We start from the raw sequence: 22,107 nt of genomic DNA, 5'->3' as shown, positions 1-22,107 counted from the left end.
GTTGGCATTGCACTTAGAATGAAATTCCTGTCAGAGATGATGTAAAGCATTCATTCACCCCAAACAAACTGCACTGTAACTAGTGTTGTTGGAGTAGGTCAGTCTGAGTTAAAAGTGACAGGATACTTGGTGTTACTAGGGGGGGAATGGATCTGAGTGTTCTGTTAATCCAGCAGCTAGGAAAAGCTTAGTGAAAAGCCTCCAAACGGCTGCCTTTGTTTCAGGCTGAAGTCAGTTACACTTTCTGGATGAAAAGAATAGAATGAAAAGGCAAAAGGCAACAGAGACTTAGAATAAGAGTTGTTCTCAGGCTGAGATTTCATTATGCTGGTTGTTTTACTGTTTCTCTTGAAGTGGTGCCCCCCTCTACTCTGCTCTCATGAGACCTCACTGACAGTTCTGGAGCATCCAGCATAAGAAGGACATTGAACTGCTGGAGCAGATCCAAATAAGAGCCACAAAGATGATTAGAAGGCTGGAGCATGTCTCCTAAGGGGATGGGCTGGCAGAGTTGGGACTGTTCATTCAAGAGAAAGGAAGGTTCCAGGGAGACTTTATAGCAGCCTTACAGTACCTGAAGTGGGCTAAAAAAATTCTAGGGAGGGACTTTTTACAAGGGCTTGTGATGACAGCACGACAGGGAATGATTTCAAGCTGGAAGAGGGGAGACTTAGACTGGATATTAGGAAAAACTTCTTTACAGCAAGGGTGGTGAGACACTGGAACAGGTTGCCCAGGGAGCTTGTGAATGCCCCCTCCCTGGGAGTGTTCAAAGCCAGGTTGGACATGACCTCGAGCAACCTGGTCTAGTGGGAGGTATCCCTGCCTATGGCAGGGGATTTGAAACTAGATGATCTCCAAGGTCCCTTCCAGCCAAAACCATTCTGTGAATCTATGGATGAGTATCATCCAGCTGACATCAGGGCTTCATTGTGCTAAGGTCTGTCTCACTCTTTGGCTCCAGAGCTGAAGAACTGTTTTCACTGCTTGGGAATAAAAAAATGTCCATCTCTCAATGCAACTGAATATTAGGTGCATAAATGTGTTGTCTGGCATCAGTTCTTGGATTATTTACACAACTGGACATGGTGGTGTCAGGTTGGACTCTAAAGTCTTTCCCAACCAAAGCAGTTTTGTGATGCTGATGCTCTTTACATGACAAATACAAAGAAGTTATTTAAAAACTAAGCAGGTGCTAAGCAATGCTTTTTCTTGTGGCTTTGGAGGCTTCTTTGTCTCTAAGTATTCTCCCAGCAGGAAAAAAAAATAATATTCAACAGACTATTCCTGTAGAACTTCCAATTTCAATGTAATATTTAGCAGTCACAAATCTGGGTGTCTGGGATAATGCACCTATAAATAAGTGGCTTTTTTTTGTTTGGTTTTTTTTTTTTCCTGTGTCATTTCAGAAAAACACATTTCGCTGTTTTATTTGTAGCATTGAAGTGTAAAACTGAGCTCAAACACCTGCATTCTGGTTTGAGGTTTGGTTTTTTTCACCTGTCTGCAAAATGGACCAGAAACTTTCATTTTGTCATCAAAGATGGATGGGATTGGAAGGGCCCCTCTGGTGATGGCTGAGTCCAAAACCCCTGCTAAAGCAGCATCTCCTAGGGCAGGCCACACAGGAATGTGTCCAGGACAGTTTTGAAAGGGAGGGAAGCTCCACAACCTCCCTGGGCACCCTGCCTCAGGGCTCCAGCACCCTCACAGTAAAGTTTTTCCCCATGATGAAGTGGAACATCCTGTCTTCCAGTTTGTGTCCTTTGACCCTTATCATAGAATCATAGAATCAACCAGGTTGGAAGAGACCTCCAAGATCATCCAGGCCAACCTAGCACCCAGCCCTATCCAGTCAACTAGACCATGGCACTAAGTGCCTCAGCCAGGCTTTGCTTGAAGACCCCCAGGGACGGTGACTCCACCACCTCCCTGGGCAGCCCATTCCAATGGGAAATCACTCTCTCTGTGAAGAACTTCTTCCTAATATCCAGCCTATACTACCCTGGCACAACTTGAGACCCCTGTCCTACTGTTGGAAACCGTTTGGTGGAGTGCTATGGGAAGATGACTCTTTGTTCACCAATGTGGCTAGATGGTCAAATCCCCTTTATTTCCATGATACAGTGACTTATATGCACTTCTAGCAAGAGGCATGCTCCACCAAGATTGGTTACAGTCAGAGGGGCCAGAGTTACATGTAAGGTGTGCATAGGTTAACTTATCACAACATTCTAAGGGTCAGCCTCCATCACCACCCACTCCAGCCCCTTTGGTTATCTAGTCTCTGTCCACTGCAGCTGTGGGGGGGGGGGGGTGCTCAGCTGTTTACAGCTCAATTTCCTGGGCTACCAGGGCTCCAAGGACGTTCCCAGCACAGGTTGCTCTTGTTTATCATTTCTTGTGTGCTGTGCTAACAAGAATTTCTCCAACATCCTACCACTGGGCATCACTGAAAAGATGGTCCCAGCTTCTTGACACCCACCCTTCAGATATTCATAGAATCATAGAATGGTTTAGGTTGGAAGAGACCTCAAAGAGCATCCAGTTCCAACCCCCTGTCTTAGGCAGGGACACCTCCCACTAGAGCAGGTCACTCACGGCCTCATCCAACCTGGCCTTGAACACCTCCAGGGAGGGAGCAGCCACAACCTCCCTGGGCAACCTGTGCCAGTGTCTCACCACCCTCACTGGAGAGAACTCTTTCCTAACATCTAGTTTCAATCTCCCCTCTGCCAATATAAACCCATTGCCCCTTGTCCTGTCATTGCAAAACCTTGTCAATAGTCCCTCCCCAGCCTTCCTGTAGGCCCCCTTCAGATAGTGTTAAGCTGCTGTAAGGTCTCCTTGAAGCCTTCTCTCCTCCAGGCTGAAGAGCCCCAACTCTTGTAGCCTGTCCTCACAGCAGAGGTGCTTCAGCCCTCTGAGCATCTTCATGGCCCTCCTCTGGACTCACTCTAACAGTTCCATGTCCTTCTTGTGTTGGGGGCTCCAGGACTGCACACAGTGCTCCAGGTGGGGTCTGATGAGAGCAAAGGGGGAGAATCCCCTCCCTTGCCCTGCTGACAATGCTGCTCTTGCTGCAGCCCAGGACACAGTTGTCTGGGCTTTGTGCACACTGCCAGCTCATGTTGAGCTTTTCATCAACCCAGACCCCCAGGTCCTTTTCCTCAGGGCTGCTCTCCAGCCATTCACCATCCAGCCTGGATTTGTGCTTGGGATTGTGCTGAATCAGGTGCAGGACCTTACACTTGGCCTTGTTGAATGTCATGAGTTTGGCCTAGGCTCACTTCTCCAGCCTGTCCATGTCCCTCTGGATGGATCCCTTCCCTCTAAGAAGTCAACTGTGCCACACAGCTTGATGTCATCTGCAAACTTGCTGAGGGTGCACTCAATTCCTCTGTCCACATCACTGTTACATATTTGTAACCAGTCATCAGATCCCCTCTCAGACTTCTCCAGACTAAACAGCCTCAGGTCTCTCAGCTTTTCCTCATCAGACAGATGTTCCAGTCCTTCATCATCCTCACAGCATCCACTGTCCCTTAAAATGGGGAGCCCAGAAGTGGACACAATACTCGAGCTGTGGTCACACCTGGGCAGAGTAGAGGGGCAAAAGAACCTTTGTCAGCCTGCTGGTGAAACACCATGATCCTGCTGTATGGGCTGGGTAGAGAGCCATTTGAAATAGTTTAGCCAGTGTTGCATGCATGTCACTGGGTGCCCCTGTGTTGATGTTCAAGTGCTATACTTGAAACACTCATTCCCTGAAAAAGCCTTTTTTTCCTTGTGGCTTTCAGATGGGAATATTATTCCCTCTAAAGGAATGGATATAAATAGAGAAACATTCAGGGATGAATTTATTCTTTTCTTCCCTGCAGATGCATAAATTCCTGACAATTTCTTTACATATGAGTGTGAAGACAGCAGGTAATGGGTGAAAGCCCATAATAGATTCAACTCTAAGGAGCAAAGGAAATAGGCATGATATGTTTTCTTCCAGAGCTCTGGATGCTGGTTAAGTGGCATCTTTCCAGTTACAGCCCTTGAAGGCATTTGTGCTTCAGAATGTTGCAGGGACAAAGGGATAAATGAACCTTAGCCGTGGGCTGCGGCAGGGTAAAAGATGCATGAAGGGAGATCCTGCAGAGTTGCTGACATGCTGTGTGTGGCTTTACCTGGAGTAATTTATGCCTGTGTCCTCAAGCGTGAATTGCTCTCCAGTCTTCCTTTTTTTTCCCAGGTTGACACTCATTAACTGCTGACTTAATTCATCTGCTTGTTTAGCTATGGAGTGCAGCCCACAGAGGAAAGGGGGAAAGCAATACTGAACACATGAGCAATGCTGAACTCATGAGCCACCTTTTCTGCTTCACATACTCTGCAGAGGAAAAAAAAGGATTAATACCTCTGGACAACATAACCAGGCACGTCAGAGGTGTGTGGTTATTCTCATCCCTCTGTGGGAATGTGGTCTAGTGACATTCCTGTGGAGTGGAGAGGTACATGAAACTGTGTCCAAACAAAGACTGGGCTCATATTTCAGAAACAGGTTTAAAAAGTCAATCTACCTTCTGCTGCCATTGGTACTCCACAGAGTCCTAATGGACAGTAAGTTATCCGTGGAACAGCAATGTGCCCTTGTGGCCAAGACAGACAAAGATATGTGGTGCAGCAAGAAAAGTGTGTCCAGCAGGTCTAGGGAGGTTTGCCTGCCCCTCTGCTGTGCCCTAGTGAGACCACACCTGGAATGATGTATCCAGTTTTGGGGTTCTCAGTTCAAATCTACTGGAAAGAGTCCAACAGAGGCTGTGAGGATGATTACGAGACTGGAACATCTACCTGATGAGGAAAGGCTGAGAGACCTAGGGCTCGTTAGCCTGGAGAAGAGAAGGCTGGGGAGGGATCTTATTGGCGTTTAAATATCTCAAGGATGGTTGTCAAGATAAAGGTTCCAGTCACTTTTTGGTGGTGCCCAGGAGCAGGATGAGGAATAATGGATATAATCTGGAACACAGGAAGCTCCACCTCAACTGAGGAGAAATTTCTTTGCTGTGAGGGTGCTGGAGCCCTGGAGCAGGCTGCCCAGATCAGTTGTGAAGTCTCCTTCTCTGAAGACTTTCAAAACCCACCTGAACACATTCGGTGTGGCCTGCCCTAGGTGATCCTGCTTGGCAGGGAGGTTTGACTCAGTCTCTAGAGGTCTCTTCCAACCCCTAACATTCTAGGATTCTATGCCAAGATTATTGTTTCCATCTGCTACAGCACTGGACCAAATCATTTGTACATCAGTAACACATCTGCTGTTGAAGAAGTAGCACAATAGATTCTTCAGTCTACCAACCTGCCAACTACATTGTCCTACTCACAGTGCTCAAGTCCTTAATGCTGCTGAGGTCTACTTATGCCTCACTGGGTTCATGTTCTCCAAAATTCAGTGGAGGCCATCCATCAGGAATACAAGCAGTTGGAGGGAAAAGGAGCTGCAAAGGGGCATTGTTTTTCTTCACATTTGTAGCTGAAGAATGATGTTTTGTTTAGACCATGTGGTGTTGAATACTCACTGATTTTTCCATCAGCAGAAGTGACATAAGATTAGATTGTAGTGATGTGGGGGCTGGTCTCTTCTCCCCAGTATCAGGTGACAGAATGAGAGGAAATAGCCTGAAAATGTGCCAAGAGAGATTTAGGTTGGAGATGAAGCAAAAATAATTTCCTGAAATAATTTCCACTGAAATTCCTGAAATAATTTCCACTGAAATTTCCTGAAATAATTTCCACTGGAGCAGGCTGCCCAGGGGGGTGGTAGAGTCACCATCTCTGGAAGTGTTTAAGAAACATGTGGACATGGTTCTCTGTGATATGTTTTAATAGCCATGATGATGTTAGGTTGACAATTGGACTTGATCTTAGAGGTATTTCCCAACCAAACCAGTTCTATGATTCTAAGATCTTTCTTCATCACCCAACTCCTTTTTTTCACTACATTGTAGGAGCTGAATCTCTCCCAGAGCTTTATTCCTTTGTGAAATGTGTTAGAAATTAAGTCTCAGAGATTCCATGGAGAACAAAGAGGGAAGGAGTAACAGGGCTAGATGCACAAATTCATGCTTGTGCCATTAACCACCCCATCTTATAATCCCACGTGTCTTACTTTCCTGGAGTACTTGGCTAAAGTAGATCCAGCTACAAATTCTTTCTGCCTCTGTCTAATGAATTCTTTTTGGAAACACTCTGAGCAGTATTGTGTCCCAAGTCATATTTTAATCTTCAAAATTGGAAATAAGGCACATCAGCAGACCATTACAAAGTTCCTGGGTATGTTTTGTCAGAGAGGAAAAGGTTTCCAAGGACTTTGTCTGCAGTATCTCCATTGTGGGTGTGGGGAAATGCCTCTAATTGTGTATTATCTAGTGTACTCAGAGTGAGGAATAGGTAAGCACTGTCTCTGCCAGATGCTGCTCTAAAGATGCCTTGGTTCCTTGACCTCCCATGAGCACCATTCAATACCAGTCCTTGTTGACCATATGATTAAAGGGAAAAAAATGTATTTTCCTTGCTGGAGCACCAGAGCTTCCTACCTCAAATAGAGGAAACAACTAAATGATTTCAGGATAGGAAGCAATGAAAAAAGGCTATTAACTATTGTTCTTATTGTGTTCGATTTCAATCACATCGAAATGTCTGTGACAAAATAAGCCTCTGGCAATTAATTGTACAGCACTTTGTCAAAAGTAAACAGTCCCAGAGGGAACTCCTTCTTCTTCACCCCCTCCTTGCCTCCACAGACTTGGTTTATTTTGTTTCCTATTTCCCCTCATCATCAGTATTTTCCAGTAAGAGCTCAGTACAACAAAGACATAAACTTGTTGGAGCAGGTCCAGAGGAGGCCACAAAAATTGTCATAGGGCTGGAGCACCTTTGCTATGAGAAAGGCTGAGAGAGTTAGGGCTCTTAAGCCTGGAGAGGAGAAGGCCCTGGGAAGACCTTATAGCAACCTTTGAATATTTGAAGCCTGTAAGAAAGATGGAGGAGACACTCTTTTTAGCAGGGCCTGTTGCAACAGGACAAGGGGCAATGATTTTAAACACAACTAGACTAGATATAAGAGAGAAACCTTATAGTAACCTTTGAATATTTAAGGTCTCTGAGAAAGATGGATGAGACACTCTTTTTAGCAGGGCCTGTTGCAACTGGACAAGGAGCAATGATTTTAAACACAACTAAACTAGATATAAGGAAAAAAAACCTTATAGTAACCTTTGAATATTTAAAGTCTCTAAGAAAGGTGGAGGAGACACTGTTTTTAGCAGGGCCTGTTGCAACTGGACAAGGAGCAATAATTTTAAACACAACTAGACTAGATATAAGGGAGAAACCTTATAGTAACCTTTGAATATTTGAAGCCTGTAAGAAAGATGGAGGAGACACTCTTTTTAGCAGGACCTGTTGCAACAGGAGAAGGAGCAATGATTTTAAACACAACAAGGCTAGATACAAGGGAGAAACCTTATAGTAACCTTTGGATATTTAAGGTCTCTGAGAAAGATGGATGAGACACTCTTTTTAGCAGGGCCTGTTGCAACTGGACAAGGAGCAATGATCTTAAACACAACTAAACTAGATATAAGGAAAAAAACCTTATAGTAACCTTTGAATATTTAAAGTCTCTAAGAAAGATGGAGGAGACACTGTTTTTAGCAGGACCTGTTGCAAAAGGACAAGGGGCAATGATTTTGAACACAACTAGACTAGATATAAGGGAGAAACATTATAGTAACCTTTGAATATTTAAGGTCTCTGAGAAAGATGGATGAGACACTCTTTTCAGCAGGACCTGTTGCAACTGGACAAGGAGCAATGATTTTAAACTCAACTAGACTAGATATAGGGGAGAACATTTTTACACTGAGAGTGGTGAAATACTGGAACAGGTTGTCTAGAGAGGTAGCAGAAGCCTCTCTAGACTAGGAAACACTGGCCAGGTTGAATGAGGCTCTGAGCAATGTGATCTACTTGAGGATGTAGATGGGCTGTAGGAAGGATGGTGTGGACAAGATGAACTTTAAAGATCTCTTCCAACCCAAAGTATTCTTTCATTGTATCATCATGAAAAGGAGAGCTGAGATAGAAAAAAAAAAGCAAAGAGAAGGGGGTTATTTTAAAGTGATCATATTCCCTTCATAGAATCATAGAATCATAGAATCAACCAGGTTGGAAGAGACCTCCAAGATCATCCAGTCCAACCTAGCACCCAGCCCTATCCAGTCAACTAGACCATGGCACTAAGGTGCCTCAGCCAGTCTTTTCTTGAACACCTCAAGGGATGGTGCCTCCACCACCTCCCTGGGCAGCCCATTCCAATGCCAATCACTCTCTCTGGGAAGAACTTCAGTAACTTGTTTTTAAAATGTGGGACATAGCTGTTGGTTGAGAGGAGCAGGACAAAAAGAGTTATTACAAACGATATTAAAAATTAGAGCATTAACTTCCAACTTGTCAAGATTTTTGTCTTTGTGGAAAAGACTTAAGGATCAAAGTAATTATCTTCCCTATTGCAATGTAGTTCAGTGCAGAAAGCTTTCATATTAGATATCCCCATTTTTTTTTAGTCTAATTACAGTCCACAATAGCTCTATCTCCAATCAAACCAGTTTGTTCTGAGTTATTTCAGTGCTTGCTGAAAAGGAGTAAGTTGTCTTTTTTGTGCTTTTATTCAGACTATAGAGATAAGATGTGCCTTGTTGGCAGGGGGGGGCTGGCCTGAAATCAGTTTAGTCCTCAGGGCTTTTTTTTTTTTTTCAGTGGGTTTTTTTTTTGTTGGATCCATTTTTTTCATATGTTTGTTTAGTTGCTGAATTCCATTTTTAGGTCTTATCGCCTTCGTTCTGATAGCCTTGCCTCACCACTGCCAAGGAGACTTGAAGTCTGAGCTGCTGAGCTGGCTGCTATGGGAAGACAAATGCTTCTGATTCAGAGAAGAATGTGAAGCATGTCCAGGCTTTATTGTTGGTTTTGTTTGGGGTTTCGATTCAGGTTTGTTTGGGGTTTTTGTTTTGTTTTGTAGTTGTTTGGGGGTTTGTTCTTTTGTTTGTTTGTTTTGTTGGGTTTTGTTTTCATTTTCTTTTCCTGGTGTTTTATCTTCTCTTTATTTTTGCTTCCTAATGCATTAGTGCAATGTCAATATCCTTTACTGAAGCATTTGTAGCTGGGATTTGATGAGGAGCCAATTGATGTGAAAAGATAATTTGTGCTGAGCTGGAGCAGACATTTATTTAAGACTTTGCATTGCTATAAAGTTCTGAGTTCACTTTTTCCAGGGACAGATCACAGGAGCTACAATTTCACATGACTAGGGAGATATTGGTGTCAGCATCCAGTATTTAACAAACACGTAGAGCTTTGTGTCTGGGATTTGGCCCAGCTTTGCTCACATCAAAACTGGAATGCTGGTGATTTTCCTGGAACTAAAGCATAGCCCAGCAAAAAAAGCTTTTGAAAGTCTGTTTGGCTAAAAGTGGTCTGGAGTTGGGGAGGTAGGGTGTGTGGAATTCCTGGTGTAAGTTGTATACATTTTTGTGAGCTGTATTTGCAAGCATTAGCAGGGCTTGAGCCATATGGACTAAAACTGGATATCACAGAATCATAGAATCAGCCAGGCTGGAAGAGAACTCCAAGATGTGTCCAGTTCTGGGCCCCTCAATTCAAGAGAGATGTTGAGGTGCTGGAGCGTGTCCAGAGAAGGATGACAAAGCTGGTGAGGGGCCTGGAACACAAACCCTATGAGGAGAGGCTGAGGGAGCTGGGGTTGTTTGGCCTGGAGAAGAGGAGGCTCAGGGGTGACCTCATTGCTGTCTACAACTACCTGAAGGGAGGTTGTAGCCAGGTGGGGGTTGGTCTCTTCTCCCAGGCAACCAGCAACAGAACAAGGGGACACAGTCTCAAGTTGTGCTGGGGTAGGTATAGGCTGGATGTTAGGAGGAAGTTGTTGCCAGAGAGAGTGATTGGCATTGGAATGGGCTGCCCAGGGAGATGGTGGAGTCACCATCCCTTGAGGTCTTCAAGAAAAGCCTGGCTGAGGCACTTAGTGCCATGGTCTAGTTGACTGGATAGGGCTGGGTGCTAGGTTGGACTGGATGACCTTGGAGGTCTCTTCCAACCTGGTTGATTCTATGATTCTATGATAATCCAGTCCAACCTAGCACCCAGCCCTGGCCAGGCTGTGAGGGTGACTGGAGCACTGGAACAGGCTGCCTAGAGAGGTTGTGGAGCCTCCTTCTCTGGAGACTTTCAAAACTCACCTAGACATGTTCCTGTGCAACCTGCTCTAGATGAACCTGTGGTAGCAGTGGGATTGAGCTCGATGATCTTCAGCGGTCCCTTCCAACACCTACCATTCTATGTCTGGTACACTCTGGTCATACAGTGCAGGTGTTCCCCAGATTATCCTCTTTCACTGTATCCTACAGGACACGCTTTTTGTTCTGGTTTAAAAAACAAAACAAAACAAACCCAAAATAAAATAGAAGAGAGATGAGGAAATCATGGGTGTGGGGGGATGACTTTCCACATTTTCCTTTCTTCACCACTTAATCTTCAGCATCCAGCAGCTACCCTCCTCATGCATGGTCCTGAGTCCTGCTTATATCTGATGTAACTAAGCTACACAATTCACCTGGATCTGGTGTAATTTAAATGACTAGTACAGCTTGCACAGAGCTAGCGAGATCTTTCAAGTAGAGAAAGCAGATGGTGCATGGAAGCACCTCAGAGATAATAGAGGAAATGGACCTAGCAGCACCTAGGAGGATAGTTGGTGGAGAGAGTTTTCTCTAGTGCATGCCACTGGCCTGCAATACTTCTTCGGTCTTGAGGAGGGAATGAAAATTCCTTTCATTTTTCAGCTGTGAGGTGCCTGTTGGATTGAGTGGTCTCTTTCAGCCTGGTGGTTGTTTCAGAGAGGTGCCAGCAGAGACTGCTACATGATCATGTGGTGAGGAAACAGTGCTCAAGGTGCATTCCTGAGCGCAGAAAGCCAGGCTTGGTATGGTCCATGTCTATTGTCAACATCCAAAGTAAATACTAGAGACAGCTACCCCGAGGTAATCCTAGAGCTCTTCCTGGAGGGAGTGGGTTGTCATACTCCAGCCTGAAGCCAGGGAACAGTTGGGTATGCTGTTACCAGGCTTGACTTGCCTGCAACCTCTCAGGCTGAAGTGCTTTTACCTTCTGTGGACCATTATTATCTTAGTCTGTTTAGTCTGGATAAGAGCAAACCAAGAAGGTATCTTATTAATGTTCATAACTATCTGAAGGGTGGGTGTCAAGAGGAAAGGGCCAATCTCTTTTCTATGGCATCCTGTGGTAGGACAAGGGGCAATGAGCACAAACTGAAACACAGAGAGCTCCAACAGAACACGAGGAAAGCTTGTTTGTTGTGAGTGTAACAGAGCACTGGACTAGGCTTCCCAAAGAGGTTGTGGAGTCTTCTTCTCTGGAGACTGTCAAAACCCAACTGGACACACTCCTGTGTGACCTGCCCTACATGACACTGATGGCAGGGGGATTGACTCAATGATCTCCAGAGGTCCTTCCCAATCCCTACCATTCTGTGATTGTGTGATTCTCTGTTGAGTCACAGGAACGAGCCACTAGAAAAGAGGCATTTCCAGAGGGCTGGAAAAATATTTAGGTGCCTGCAGCCCGACTCACTAAACTTGCTGAATAAAAACTCCTGATTGGCTTTGTCACCATCAAGGATACAAATGTGTACGAGTGCTTCTCGAACGCTGCTGGGACATGTTACAGCATCTCTGCAGCGCCTATTGATGACCACATATTTCCTGAGACCTTGTGCAACTCAAGGAAGGAGATGTAATCAGGCTTAAAAGAGAAACAGATTCACCAGTTTCTTGAAATTCCTCTGTTGGGACCTATAGCCTGCTGTAAGAATTTCACAGCATGAATCTGGGCTGTGAGAGCAGTTGTCACCATGCTAAATGCGGCCAAGAAGAAGGAGCAACTCCAGGAGCAACGTAAGAGTATTTTCTGAGAAAATGTGAGGCATTCAGCATAGCCATTTTTTTTGGTTTATGGTGAGGAGGCACCACAGGTTACCATGCACTTACTCTTGTGAAAATATATTAAGACATGATTGGTTTAGAAAGATTCTCTCCCACTTTTAGCGATGTCTGCTGCGTCTTTGGATAACAAATATCAGAGTCGGGTTTTGCCTGCCCTCATGAGGAGTATGAGAAATAGGTGCTGTTTGCAATGTGGCAACTGATCTTCATTTCTGCTGCCTCTTAAGGCAACTGAAAATAAGGCTCTACTGCTTTAGTGGTGGTACATATAAGTAAATTTCTGGGTTTGATATATCTTAAAGCCATTTTTCGTGAGAATAATATGCAGGCTTGTGGCAGGTATCATAGAATCATAGAATCATAGAATCAACCAGGTTGGAAGAGACCTCCAAGATCATCCAGTCCAACCTAGCACCCAGCCCTAGCCAGTCAACTAGACCATGGCACTAAGTGCCTCAACTAGACTGAGGAAAAGCTGCAGCTCATTGATCACTGCATTTTTTCCCCGTAATATTCATCAGTGAAATTCAATTATGCATTCTTCTGGCATTTGAAACACAGGAAAAGTTACAGTTCTCACCTGAGCACATCCATGCATCTGAGTCAAGGCAATCCCAAGCACAACTCCAGTCTGGGCAGTGAGTGGCTGGAGAGCAGCCCTGAAGAGAGGGACTTGGGGGTGCTGGTGGACCAGAAGCTCAACAGGAGCCATCAGTGTGCACTTGCAGCCAGAAAGCCAAGCAGAGCCTGGGCTGCAGCAGAAGTGTGGCCAGCAGGGCCAGGAAGGTGATTCTCCCCCTCTACTGTGCTCTGGTGAGACTCCACTTGGAGTACTGCATCCAGTTCTGGAGACCCTATTTTAAGAGGGATGTGGAGATGCTGGAGTGTGCCCAGAGCAGGTAGATTCAGACTAGATGATAGAAAGAAGGTCTTTGCAGTGAGGATGGTGAGACACTGGAACAGGTTGCCCAGAAAGGTTGTGGATGCTCCCTCCCTGGAAGTTTTTAAGACCAGCTTGGATGAGGCCTTGAGCAACCTGGTCTCGGGATAGGTGTCCCTGCCCATGGCACGAGGGTTGGAAAGATGATCTTTAAGAACCCCTCAAAGCATTTTGTGATGTTATGATGATTCTGTGTAATTCATGTGTAGCTCACAAAAAAATCAATTTATGGCCCCCCAGCTGCACTAACAGTATCTGATCAACATTTGCCAAGTGTTATTTCAAAACTCTGAAGTGAAAATGAGTGTAGCTTAGAATGAAGTAAAATGCAACTTTCCAAAGTGTCCAATTTATGGCTAGCATTAAGTCCCTGAATTATAGGATCCCTCTTACTCTAGTAGTGGATGGATAAGGGCTGTGTAAGATATGGTTCTTAGAATATCTTTTCATGTATTAAAGCTCTAGTAATCACAGAATGATAGGGGCTGGAAAGGACCTCTGGAGATCAAGTCCAATCCTTCTACCAAAGCAGGCTCACCTGGAGAAGGTCACACAGGAGCACACCTAGGCAGATTTTAGATGTCTCTGGAGAAGAAGACTCCCCTATCTCTCTGGGCAGCCTGTCCCAGTGCTTCAGCACCTTTAAGTTAAAGAAGTTCCTGTTCTTGTTTAGACAAAGCATATGTTCAAGTTTGTGCCTTTCAAGTTTGTGCCTGTTACATCTCGTCCTGTCACTGGGCACCACTGAAAACAGATTGGTCCCATCTGCCTGACACTTACCCTTTAATCAGCATTGATGAGATCATAGAATCACTCTTTTCCAAACTAAAAAGCCCACATTCTCCCAATCTTTCATCATAAGAGATATGTTCCAATTCCCTCAGCATCTTTGTAGCCCTTTTCTGTACCTTCTCTATCAAGTCCCTGTCTGTAAACCAGAGAGCCCAGAAGAGGACGCAGTATTCAAGACGTGGCCTCACAAGGGCAGACTAGGGGAGGGAGGACAATAATAGAATTATTCAGGTGTTTAGAGGAGATCATTATAAATGTCTCCATTGTTTTCTAAAATAAAAACCCCAAACATTTAGACTTGGATGCATGCTGTGGACTTCAGTGCCAACAACAGGTATGCAGAAACCACCTACTTGAGGAGCCTTCTTAGTAAATGACCATCAACAGGAGAACGTATGTTACAGGTGTGCTTGTTCCAGCTTGTTCCAAATAGTTGCTGATTTATAAAATGCCCAGCTGAAGCAATCAAAGAGCACCTTAATTCTTTAATTGTATAGCCAATCTCAATCAATACTAAGCACTGTTGGAAAATCTAACACTTCCTCTTCAAAGTCTTGTCTTGATGATTAACATAATCAATAGCTGGACATGTAGCTGCAACAGCTGATAGTAATGAAAGGACATTTAACACTTGTGGAGTGCTGTGTAACTCCAGATTTACTGCAAACATTTACCTCTTGAGCTAGAGTGTTAATTCTTTCTCTATTTCTCTTGAAATCTCCTTTGGATTTTTTGAAGTCAGGTTATGTTTAAAAAATTTAGCCACCCCCTTTCCTACCTCCCCTCCTTGCTAAAGTGAGGAGGAGGGAGGAAAATTAAACTTTTCTGTTTTGGTTTTCTTTTTCACCCCTTCTCATTTTCCAACACAGCTTCTGATCAATTCATAGAATGGCTGGAGAAGAGGAGGCTCAGGGCTGACCTCATTGCTGTCTACAACTATCTGAAGGGAGGTTGTAGCCAGGTGGGGGTTGGTCTCTTCTTCCAGGCAACCAGCAATAGACCAAGGGAACACAAGCTGTGCCAGGGGAAGTATAGGCTGGATGATAGGAGGAAGTTGTTGCCAGAGAGAGTGATTGGCATTGGAATGGGCTGCCCAGGGAGGTGGTGGAGTCACCATCCCTCGAGGTGTTCAAGAAAAGCCTTGATAAGGCATTTAGTGCCATGGTCTAGTTGACTGGATAGGGCTGGTTACTAGGTTGGACTGGATGATCTTGGAGGTCTCTTCCAACCTGGTTGATTCCATGATTCTATAATTCTATGATCAGAGAAACTTCCCACCAGGTCAAATTGCTCAAAGCTTTATCTAGCCTGGTCTTAACACTTCCAAGGATGAGGCATCCACAACTTCTCTGGACAACCCATTTCAGTTTTTGACCACCCACACTGTAAAGAACTTCTTCCTAATGTCTAATCTAAAACTACTCTGTTTTAATTCAAAACCATTACTCCTTGTCTTATCATCATGTCTTCATAATATTCCCTCTCTTACCTTCCTGTAGCTGCCTTCCCTTATGCTTCTCTATAGTTTAGTATGGAGAAAGGAAGGCTGAGATAAGACCTTGTTGCTTTCTATGACAACCTGAAAGGAGGCTGTAGTGAGGTAGGTATTGGTCTATTCTCCCTACTATCAGGGGATAGGATGAGAGGAAATGGCTCAAAAGTGTGTCAGGAGTGGTTTAGGCTGGATATTAGAAAAATTTCTTTGCTGCAAGAATGATCAGGCATTGGAACAGGCTGCCCAGGGAGATGGTTGGGTCACCACCCCTGGAGGTGTTCAAGCAATGTGTGGATATGGTTTAATGGCCGTGGTGGTGCTATGTCAGTGGTTGGACTCAATTTTAGAAGTATTTTCCAGCCAAACTAATTCTGTGATTCTATCTGAATTCTGGGGCAGGTGAGGTGGGTGGGGGGCTGGGACAGAGTGCAGAATTTGTCAGCCCCTGGACTCTGCAACTACCTGAAAGGAGGTTGTAGCCAGGCGGAAGTTGGTCTCTTCTCCCAAGCACCCAGTGACAGAACAAGAGGACACAGCCTCAAGCTGTGCCAGGGCAGGTTTAGGATGGACGTCAGGAAGAAACTGTTCACAGAAGGAATGATTGGCATTGTAATGGGCTGCCCAGGGAGGTGGTAGAGTCACCTTCCAATCCCTGGCATCCTGTGATCCTAGAAGTCTTTTACAACCTGGTTAATTCTGTGATTATGTGATTGTCTACAAGAGCAAAGTATGGCAGATGTATCTTGATTGAATTCATGGAGATCTTACTCTCTGTAAGGTAGTTGCTGGTAGCATAGAATCATAGAATCATAGAATCAACCAGGTTGGAAGAGACCTCCAAGATCATCCAGTCCAACCTAGCACCCAGCCCTGTCCAGTCAACTAGACCGAGTGCCTCATCCAGGCTTTTCTTGAACACCTCCAGGGATGGTGACTCCACCACCTCCCTGGGCAGCCCATTCCAATGCCAATCACTCTCTCTGGCAACAACTTCCTCCTAACATCCAGCCTAGACCTCCCCCGGCACAACTTGAGACTGTGTCCCCTTGTTCTATTGCTGGTTGCCTGGGAGAAGAGACCAACCCTCACCTGGCTACAACCTCCCTTCAGGTAGTTGTGGACAGCAATGAGGTCACCCCATGTGAGTGTCTCTCATCAAACCCTAGAAAGCTCAGACTGAACTTGATGGAAGCACTTTCCACTTGAAAGTAGCCTAAAACGTGTTAATGACCTCATTTACTCCCCACATTCAAGAATTGCCAAGAAAAAAAACAAACAACAACATTTTGGTTTGCATGCAGGTGTTAAAATAAAGACATTGCTTTTTCTGTCTGACTTTTTTCTGTCTGTTTGCATGCTGGATTCACTCCTTCCATCAGTGAGATGATATCTGCTACTGCCATGTGAACAGAAGCATAAAATCCTTTCCTGGGATTAAGTAGCACCTATCTGGAGGTAGCATTATGTTTATTAGATTTTACTCAGTTAATATATTTTCCTCTTTCTTTCATGTTCCTTACTGTGGAGTGGAAAATGTGCTGATTCAACCTCCGTTCAGTTAATGGTTGTTATATTCACTGATATCATAATTGGCCAAATAATTAAGTTTTATGCTTGCAAGAGAATTACAACAGTGCAAAAATCACCTTAAAATTTTGCTTTAAAGGGTGCAGGAAAACAGCTGTGAAATGAAGTTGCTTTTTTGTGATACAAACCTACCTGCTGCAACGCCAAGTCCTCCTAAAACATTGTACTTTAAGAACTGACAGGCAAATAAGAGACTGAAACGTGTGTTTGCTTCAGGACTGTTGGGGCAGGTCCAGAGGAGACTACAAAAATGATCAGAGGGTTAGAGCACCTCCCCCATGAGGGCAACCTGCTAGTAGAGTTAGGGCTCTTCAGCCCAAAAAAGAGAAGGCTCCAGAGAGAACATGTAGCAGCCTTCTAGTACCTGAGGGGGCTACAGGGAAACTGAGGAGGGACTTTTTACAAGGGCTTGAAATGGTAAGAGTAGGGGGAATGATGTGGAGCTGGAAGGAGGTAGATTTAGGAAGAAATTCTTTACAGTGAGGGTGGTGAGACACTGGAACAGGTTGCCCACGGGGGTTGTGGATGCCCCCTCCCTGGAAGTGTTCAAGGCCAGGTCGGACAGGGTCTTGAGCAATCTGGATTAGTGAGAGGCATTTCTGCCCAAGGCACAGGGATTGGAGCTAGATAATCATAGAATCATAGAATCATAGAATCAACCAGGTTGGAAGAGACCTCCAAGATCATCCAGTCCAACCTAGCACCCAGCCCTATCCAATCAACTAGACCATGGCACTAAGTGCCTCATCCAGTCTTTTCTTGAAGACCCCCAGGGACGGTGCCTCCACTACCTCCCTGGGCAGCCCATTCCAATGGGAAATCACTCTCCAACCCAACCTATTCTATGGCTGCTGAAAGCCAAGGGGAGTGGCCAGTCAAGGCAGGAGGGCAGCAGAGTGTCTCCCCACATTATGGCTTTGTATAGGGAGCTTAACACCAGATAATTTAAGAACAACTTACAACAGATTCAATACCTGGCCAAATGGTGGTGGTAGAACAGCAGAAGAGACAGAGTCTTTGACCCTCCTGCCCAGTGTTTTTCACCAGGTCTCAGTGCCTGGCTGCTACTCAAAGGGGCTCCTCTTAGACAGCTCTTTACAAAGCACCACGAGTTAGAGCTCAGTAAATAGTAAATGGTCCTTGTAATATTGAGACCATTTAGGGAAGTCTGTGCATCTGAACTTTTTGTTACTGGAGGGATAGAAATGGATTAGCTTGAGGACTTAGTAGACCTAGTATATTTTATTCTCAACTGTGGAATAAATGCAGTGAGGTGTGAATTGTCTAGGTCTGATTTCAGTTTCAAATGCTAGGGTGCTACTGTCTAAATGGATTGTGAAAAGAGAGAGAGAATGCTATCTGATGTTTCAAAGCAGACATCCTCTCAAGGTGTCTTAGAGTTAGACATTTAGGTCTAGTGGCTGAAGGACATAAAATGTCTAAGTATGTCACACTTCTAAGAGAATTCTGGTTAAAGCTTGGTTCTGCATAAAAGGAATTGCTTTGGAAGCTTCTTAGTTTCTTTGTCCTTGTTAAATTAGCACCTTGATTTTTCTCAGACTCACCAAAAGCAAAGCTAGGTAATTTGGAAGTATCAAGAAGGAAAAGGATGGTCTAGGGTGTTTCCCTGGTGTAGATTGTGTAATTAACAGGATTTGTGGCTTCCTCTATCATCTTTGCTACCTGTTTTCCATCAGTTTCGGTTGAGGATTGTGAGTGAGGGTGGTGAGACACTGGAACAGATTGCCCATGGAGGTTGGGGATGTTCCCTTCCTGAAGTGTTCAAGGCCAAGTTAGACAAGGCTTTGGGCAATCCAGTCTAGTGAAAGGTGTCCAGGCCCATGGCAGTGAGGTTGGAATTTTATAACCTTTAAGATCCCTTCCAAGCCAAATCGTTCTATGATTCCAACTAGGAGAACACTTTGCTACTTAAAGGAACAAAGAGAAGGGAAACCCCCCCAAGCCAGCAGCACCATACTTTGGAGGAGGCCCATGAAAAAGAACCCACACCAATAACCAAGGAAGGTGTGAAATGAACCATTTAATCCTCTCCGTTTCTGCAGCCTGGTAGGTGAGGCACTTTTTTTTTTGCTCAGTGCAGGCAGCAAATGTTTTTCTTATCTATACTGCTGTCTGGGTAGGGAGGGAAAAAAAACCCACAGAAGTGGATGGTGTGATATTCAACTTTGTGACTACATCTGCCAAATACTTTAGGTTAGATATGCTACCTAATAATTCACAGCCTTGTATTGCCGTGTGCCTTGAATATAATTCAAGCTTTTCTTGTATTGGGTGTAACAGCTGTAATAATAGAGTCCCTTCAAACAGCCCAATTGAAGATGATGACCATGATTAAGTGAATGCAATAGAAGAGATGAAGTGACTTACCCAAGATAGAGACACCAGGTCTCCTGGCTCTCTGCCACCAGCGTTGCTTCCCAGGCATCACACAGTAAATGTCAGTCATGCAGGCAGGGGTAATGGATGGTATAAATTAAATGGCTGTAAGAAAGGAATTTTCATGCTGAATTTGCATAGTCTTGAGTACAAAAAGTGGAAAACAAAATGAGGCATCACAGCTTCAGTATCAGAGACTGTAAAGGGAGATTTGGTTAAGATCACTAAGCCTGGCTTCCTGAATTTTCACTTCATGCAGGGAGCCCAATACTGAGTTTTGAGTTAGTTTTAACTGATGTTCAGCTTTAAACTTTCTCCCAGTTGCACCAATATTGAGTTTTTAATTTGAACCAAACTAGAATTTGTGTAATTTCCTATGAAGGCCTCCAGATTCACAGAATCACAATATGGTGGGGTTGGAAGTGACCTCTGGAGATCGAGTCTAACACCATATAGCAAGGCAGGGTCACCTAAAGAAGGTCACACAGGAATACATCCAGGTGGGTTGTGAATGTTTCCAGAATGTTTCCTCTCTGGGCAGCCTGTTCCAGTGCTCTGTCACCCTTAAATTAAAGTACTTCCTTGTGTTTAAATGGGACTAGGTCCTCTCCAATCCAAACCATTCTATGGAGCTATGAATCTCACTTGTGATGCAGGCTTTTCTGTTAAGGAAGCTGACTCATCTGCAAGCCAAGAGCTTCCACGTGGATGGTGAAATGCTCTCTAGCTTTACAAGTCCTGGCTAAATTGCAAGGTAATGCCTTAGTCCCTTTGTGCCTTGAAGCAAAATCCTGAGTGTACCTTTATCAGTGTCCTTCTGCCTAATTGCAACAGATAGGGCTTGTCTATTACCTGGGGTGGTTGACTCTCTGACCAGCAGAGATATTTGGAGCATTTTGCCTTTGCTGCTGATCCTCAGGCTGAGTTCCAGGAACCCTGTGAGGAAATGGAAGTCAGATTTGGAAGGAGATACTACCACAATGGTACAGCCTCAGGTCACCTGATGAAATAGTTCGGAGCTCTTGCTTCAACAGCAGTGTTTAAAGAGTGAGTAGGCAGCTACACTGGGCATTGATTAGCTTTGGTATCTGGCTTGCATTGAATCTTCAGAGTTTGTGAATGAAATCCTGACCTTGGGAAAGATGGAGGCACATTTTTTTTTCCTAACAGTGGAAAATGTCCAGCCCTGCATACTAATCAGCACAGCAATTGGCCCCCAATGTCTACATCTTCCTGCAAGACCCATAGCTGACAAACTACAAGGTTATGCTAATTCTGTCATTGAGCACACGGTGTACAGAGCTTCGGTGGCCAGCTTACACTTAGAAGTGCTCCAGGTATTGCCAGGTTGACAGGAGCTGGATGGGGAGCCTCTGAAAAACACCTGTCACAGCTTTCCTTGCACTCTGCACAACAGAGACTCTGTTTCCAAAGCAGCAGGCCTGCCATGTTCCAGCAAAATCCTTTCTTGCTTTCCTCCTTTGTATAAAAAGCCCTGAGAATTTTCTCTTAGGAACTCAACTTATTACCTTTTGAGATTTGATTCTTTTGCTATTATTATTACTCAGTTAAATACAAGTAATAAGTAATCTCTCAACACCAAGGGGAAAACAAATAACAACAACAACAACAAAAAAAGCACTCCAGCTGCCTGAAAAGACTTGAGAAAAGAGTGAAAAGAACTGAAAGTGTTTTCTTAAATTAAATTCATGGCAATGGATCCTTGTGCATACTATCATGGGTAACATAATGCAAATTGCCAAGGCTGACAAAGCTGCTGTAGAGCCAGAAGCTTTTTGCTTTCAATCCTCAAGTGAAATGGAGATTGATCTCAACTCCCAGCTTAATAGTTAAACAGATTTTGCCAATCTTTGTTCCTTATCAAATCAAAATAAAAATGACACATTCCTTCCTAATAATGTAGAAATGTAAATTTCTGTGAAATTGAAACCTAACCAAATTAACTACTCCTAAATGGATGCATAATACCAAGTAAATATATAAGGAAACAAAACCATTAATTGATTTGGCTTCTTATGGCAACAAAACTGTTTGCAAGGATTAACAGTTCCTTTCTGAAACACTGAACTCTGACACAGTGTTTACATTCCCATATATTTTTAACGATCACACAGTTTGCCATTTGAATAAAACAGCACCATATGCTTTAGCTGTATTAAGGACTGCAAACATTGAACATTAAACATGGAATAAATTATCTTGTAAAGATCGTTAATATTAGCGAGTCCTTCATAATATGCCACATTGCTTTAGTGCCAATATGCCAAGACTCTGCTAAAATGAAATGCCTCTTCTTATTAACTGTGAAATGAAAATGTTTAATAGAAACTCTGGGAAAAGCTTAGGCTGGACACCTCTCCATTTTGTTTAAAAGAAAAAAAAAAAGAAGAGAAAACATTTCTACTTTCTAATACAAATAAAAGCATTTTCGTGGCTTGGTTTTGTCACAGGATTTATTTTAAGTGCAAGTGGGAAATTATTTTATTTAGATTTGCTTTCAGAGCAAAGAGTGCAACTGTGCAAGCCTCAAGTTGTGCTGGGGGAGGTCTAGGCTGGATGTTAGGAGGAAGTTGTTGGCAGAGAGAGTGATTGGCATTGGAATGGGCTGCCCAGGGAGGTGGTGGAGTCACTGTCCCTGGGGGTCTTCAAGAAAAGACTGGATGAGGCACTTAGTGCCATGGTCTAGTTGACTGGATAGGGCTGGGTGCTAGGTTGGACTGGATGATCTTGGAGGTCTCTTCCAACTTGCTTGATTCTATGACTCTATAAACGCAGCACAGACAGGCTGGGCT

The 22,107-nt window shown here is 44.1% G+C and overlaps 1 long non-coding RNA gene across 1 annotated transcript; it reads right to left on the bottom strand.

Annotated features, from left to right (window-relative positions):
• Nucleotides 1-5,323: 5,323 nt before the first annotated feature.
• LOC135175261 (uncharacterized) lies at nt 5,324-20,225 on the bottom strand. The gene is made up of 3 exons (XR_010302306.1): nt 20,147-20,225; nt 19,286-19,399; nt 5,324-5,664 (listed from the first exon to the last, which is right to left on the bottom strand). It is a non-coding gene; the product is annotated as an uncharacterized LOC135175261 (long non-coding RNA).
• Between the last annotated feature and the right edge of the window lie 1,882 nt (nt 20,226-22,107).

This window comes from Pogoniulus pusillus, chromosome 5 (assembly GCF_015220805.1).
Source record: "Pogoniulus pusillus isolate bPogPus1 chromosome 5, bPogPus1.pri, whole genome shotgun sequence".
NCBI lineage: Eukaryota > Metazoa > Chordata > Aves > Piciformes > Lybiidae > Pogoniulus > Pogoniulus pusillus.
The sequence above is the reverse complement of the archived record's forward strand: the minus strand, read 5'-3'. Positions and strand labels throughout refer to the sequence as shown.